At 39.1% G+C, this 5053-nt stretch overlaps 1 protein-coding gene and 1 long non-coding RNA gene across 5 annotated transcripts in view; one reads left to right on the forward strand and one right to left on the reverse strand.

The window, feature by feature from the left end:
- Positions 1 to 4138: 4138 nt before the first annotated feature.
- LOC120507164 lies at positions 4139 to 5028 on the reverse strand. Its single transcript, XR_005628692.1, has 2 exons — positions 4543 to 5028; positions 4139 to 4349 (listed from the first exon to the last, which is right to left on the reverse strand). It is a non-coding gene; the product is annotated as an uncharacterized LOC120507164 (long non-coding RNA).
- CEMIP2 (cell migration inducing hyaluronidase 2) overlaps positions 4344 to 5053 on the forward strand; it is a 49672-nt gene continuing 48962 nt past the window's right edge. For all 4 annotated transcript variants that reach the window (XM_039719476.1, XM_039719457.1, XM_039719496.1 and 1 more), the window contains exon 1: positions 4344 to 4513. The gene's annotated coding sequence lies outside the window, so the exon portion shown is untranslated. The remainder of the gene's footprint in view (positions 4514 to 5053) is intronic.

Consider the following 5053-nt stretch of genomic DNA (forward strand, 5'->3'; position numbering starts at 1 on the left):
GTCCTGATGTTGCACTTTGCCTTTAATGTTTTCAAATACACATTGTTCCTACCTACATATGTTTCTTCTGGGACAAAATGAGGTACCAGCTTTCCATATCTGGTTTAGGCACTAATTTAGAAGCCTTACAACTTTATTATTTTCCAAATGTTTAAATACTTTTCAAATAAGTAATATTCCTGAGCATTTCACCTTGCGAAAATATTTATATTTCTCTTAAATCAGATACATAATAAGTAACAGACCACTTAAATGCATTTCTCTACAGTAGAAGCCAGACTCTGTCTCTTCTCAAAATTTAAAAGAACTCAATTTTGTCTTGTTTCTGGCTTACTAGTATGTGAATGCAAATCAGAAATCTGTGCTTTAAGCTCTACTCTTCTTGTAAAATTCACAGTTTTAACCAAAATAATTCTCTGTTAAGATAAAAACAAAACAAAAAATTCAGGACTTAAATTTATCACCTAGAAATTTTATGTGCACAATTTAAAAGCAATTATGCAAGGCATGTGAGATAAAAAGCAAATGGTCATAGATATTTCAAATAGGCTCAACCAAAGTCTAGCAGGCAATTTGTAGGAAATTATGCACTCAACAATTTTTAGTCTGCCTTATCGATTACGGAATGCTTCATAATCAAAAATTTCTGATAGATCTTAAAAGGTCTGTAGACTATGGCTCTTCTCATGAGTACAGCACTCCAAATTCAATGCTTATGGATCTGACTACCCTAAGAGTGTATCTGCTTACATATTGCTTATGTTTATTGACCAAACAAGCGATCTAGAACCAGCAGTCCTTATGGCTACGTTTCTGGTCACTCATTTGCCAATCAGTTTCCATCTATATTTACCTTAAATGCAAGGCAAATTTACTGTTGCACTTAGCTTGTAAATGTCAACCCAATTCACATAAAAATAAATATTGAAGTGACTTGGAAGCTGGACACCTGCTGTGAGAATCTTTCCCAAGGAAAAAAATTTAAATATGGAAGACAATCACAATCAAATGTTTTTAATAATGTTAAACACAACAAGAAAGTAGTATGTGTGTTTCTTAATATGAATGAATTAATTCATTCTCATTATATTTAAAATTGATGCAATATGGTTTTGTTGCATTTTTTTTTTCATCAAACTGCACTTTAGAAGCGTAGAAGGCAAAATACAGCTTTCTGGTACTCATATCGGCTTTGTGATTTTGTTGTTTTCTTCTCTTTTCCTTTTGTCTCAATTATGTGCTCCTCTTCATGTGTTTGGTCTACGTATATCTGCTTCCCCCTCCCATTCTTATTTGTTCCTTATATTTATTTTCAACTGTTCTTTTAAAACCCTGATATATTAATTCTCCTTTCACCCTTCAGTGCAGCCTGTAATACTCCATTAACACAAGTTTTTAAAGCATTTTGCTGATTCGCTATCAACATTGGATACTGAGAAGGAAATCTAAAAACCACTAAAAATATATCAGGTTTTATTGTTGGTTTTCAACAGTTTTTCATCAGAACCTTAAAATTCCGACAAGTTTCTCCACTGTAAAAATTTTGGGAACATACAAAGTGACAAAGGAGAATGATAAGTAGGGTTTACCAGAACTCAGAAATAGGTCACACTGTTTTGTAAACCTGCAAAAAGTAAATGAGTTGCATATGGGTTGTCTTGACATACAGACAAAAACCTGCATTGGCTCTTCAGAGAGCAGGGGAAGATGTTGCACTAAATCTGCTCCTGACTAAATTTGGTTAAAAATTACCTCTACATTCCCCCAATATGCATTTTGCACTCTTGTCTTCTCCTTAAACTGTTGTTACATTTTATTAACTGCTGTTACCTTTGGTTGAAGTATGTCAAAGTAAGATCAAGTTTTTTACCAAGAGCAAGCCTTCCCCCAGCCTAGGCAGTGTTTGCATTATTTTAATAATTTAACTTTTATTTTGCCACAAGTGCTAAACTCCCAGAGAGTTAATTAAAAAATCTGTGTGGTTTTCATGATAATTTAAAATATGGGTACTGTATGGAAAAAAATATTACGGCAGAATACCTGGGACAGATGCCAAAAAGGCTTAAGGAAGGAAATAGATACATTTTCTCTCTTATCTAAATAGACCAACAACAATATTTTCTAAGGGTCTTCATGGGAATTGAGAGAATTGGACATAATTTTAACATATTTAATTTTAACATTTTAACAATACTTACTTACTCCCACCTGTTTCTTCCTAACATACTCCCTCCTCTCTCCTAGTACCTCTTTTTATTCAGAAGGAAAAAAGCTGCTTCCTTTTTGCTTATTTTAAAATCATTAGACCATAGTGATGGCATCAATTATCTCTTTCAAGTCCATCTTTCATAATTTTTTTTTTTGCTTATTTTAAAATCATTGCTTATATTAAAATCAATAGTGATGGCATCAATTATCTCTTTCAAGTCCATCTTTCATAATTTTTTAATTTTAAATTTCAGCATTTAAAATTTAAATTTTGTCTGCTGAAACCCAAAGCTGCATGAAGAAGCAAGTGATACAGAATGGAGACGCACTAATGCTTTAGTGCACCATTTGGGTTTGATAGAGGGATTTCAAGTACTCAGGAAATTTCAAAGCCCGACATTTTGCATACTTACAGGGTTTAGGGATTGTTTTATTGAAATGTATCCATCATTAAAAAACATTATGGTTGTTTGGTGATGATTCCGTTCTGTAAGAGATCTACGGCTACCTGAAGGAGGTCATAGTGAGGTGGGTGCCAGTCTTTTCTCCTGAGTAACAAGTGGCAGGATGAGGGGAAATGGCCTCAAGGTGCACTAGAGGAGGTTTAGTTTAAATTTTTGGATTTTCTTTTTCACAGAAATGTTTGTAAAGTATGGTGGAGTCACTATCCCTGGAAGTGTTAAAAAAACCTGTGGATATGGCATTTGAGGATATGGTTTAATGGTGAACATGCTTGTGGTGCTGGGTTGACAGTGGGACTTAATGATCCTAAAGGTCTTTTCCAGCCTTATTTTTCTATGGTCCTATGATCTACTGCTTTTATAGCTCAAAGGTGTTTGTGACCAGCCTGAGACTGAAAAGAATGTATTATGTGAGTTGTCTAAACTGTACATACATGTGCACTCCTATACACATATCTAATACAATATATTTAGTTTCAGACTGTTTAAGTATGTGGAAATGTTTTACTTTATGACCCCTATATATAGTACTGGCAAAAACATCTGCACTTGGGTATCACTGAAACAACCTTTTTTTCCAGGCTTCTGGCTGAGAATGTTGATCAGCAGTCTGTATTTCTTCTTTCTTTAGACAGGTATATAAAATTACCTGTTCTGTTCCTTTCTAGTAGATAAGCAGTGCTTACCTTCAGTTTAATATCAGCCAAAGTAATTGGCAAATGTAAGTCTTCAGTTTGCATGTTTTTTGAAAAGTGGCAAAGCTTTGCAATTACACGTGTTAGAATGATTGTTCTGCTGGCCTAATAAAGAAAGAATAGAAATAGAGACACACTGTCAAAGCCAAGATGATACACCTACAGGGTTTCCTCTCTGTGGTTTAGTGACAAAGGCAAGTTGGGAACTGTCTCAACCCGTTTTGTGTCTACATAGGCAAATATCTGTCTTGTGTCAATTACTGCTGTGACTCTTAGGCCTGAAGCTCAAGCTGTGCAGCAGAGTTGCAGTCACAGTCCCCACCTGAGCTAGAGCAGCTGCTCATTCCACCGCGGTCCCTGCCCATGGGCAGCTGCTGTTCACTGGTGCGATGGTTGGCAGTAAAACCGCTCCGCACCCTGCAGTCCTGGGGTGAAATATTGCAAGCAATGGATCCGACTGTCATCTCCAAGACTTCAGATTAATGAAGCTGATTTGCAGTCTCTTATTTAGGCGCTAGATGTCTCCGTGTGCTATAAGCACAACACACAGGCTGTGCTTACTATGCTTTAAACAAAGAGGAAATCGCTAGAGGCAAAGTTAGTAGGGCAGTATTCATAGACATACAAGTGAGTTATCACTTTGACTTCATCTGTTTGGAATATTCCCAAGGAAATAACTATGTTGGGAAATGCCTGTATTTCCTGTTTCCTGAAGCATTTCATTGAAGTATCTTGAATCCGATCAGGGCACGCTTTTTTTTTTTTCTTTTTTTCTTTTTTTTTTTTTCTTTTACTGGCTCATCTGTAATGAGTGTAGCCCAACCTTGCTGCGCGGAAATGGTGGGAGGTCCCAACTTAAGAGAAGCCCGTTGTCAGATTTGCATCAAAGCTGACAGCCTGAGGTGCCCTGAGGCTTCATAGTCCCTCTGGAATGTCTATACCAATTGATGCTCTTTGCTGTGTAACAGCTTCACGCAGGGGTTCCCTGAAATTCAGAACATTTTGGGCTTTAGTTTGATTTTACTTAAAAAAACATTAGAACCCAAAACTAAATTAAAACACACACACACACAAAAGCAAATCAGAAAGCGGAATCAGGTTCTCCAGTCGGCTCTTTCCCCTGGTGAGACTGCCCGGACTACAACGGCCGTAAGTAACTCTGTTCAGCCTGCACGTACCCACAGCCGCCGCGAGTCTGTCTCTGCTCTCTGCCGCCTCTCATGCTCCGGGTGTCCCTCCATCCCTCCCCGCTGTCTCTTCCCTCGCTGCCGCCTGGCTCTCGCACCTGGCGCACACTGCAAACCGCCCAGGCAGCACCTGCGCCTTTATAACTGTGGAATTATTATCATTACTATTATAAGTATTAGTAGTAGTAGTAGTAGTACTATTGCTGTTGTTACTATAACTTTAATAAGGACATCGGAATCTAACGGTGCGTCCGGTATCTGAGCTGCAAATCAGCTCTTTTCCATTCCGCCCAGAGGAGAGCCGTAGGTCAGGGCACGGATGCAAAGTACCCCCCTGCCTCCTCTTGGCCCCAAGACTCGGGTGCTGCAGGAGCGGGCCTGGGTCAGCAGCGGGAGAGCCGGAGGGACGCAGCCCCGCGGGGCAGGAAGCGGCAGGCCGGGGCCGGGCAGCGCGGCGCCCGGGGAGCGCAGAGCGGAGGTGCGGCCGGGCCGGGCGAGGGGC

Source organism: Passer montanus, unplaced genomic scaffold (genome assembly GCF_014805655.1).
Source record: "Passer montanus isolate IOZ18808 unplaced genomic scaffold, ASM1480565v1 scaffold105, whole genome shotgun sequence".
Lineage (NCBI taxonomy): Eukaryota > Metazoa > Chordata > Aves > Passeriformes > Passeridae > Passer > Passer montanus.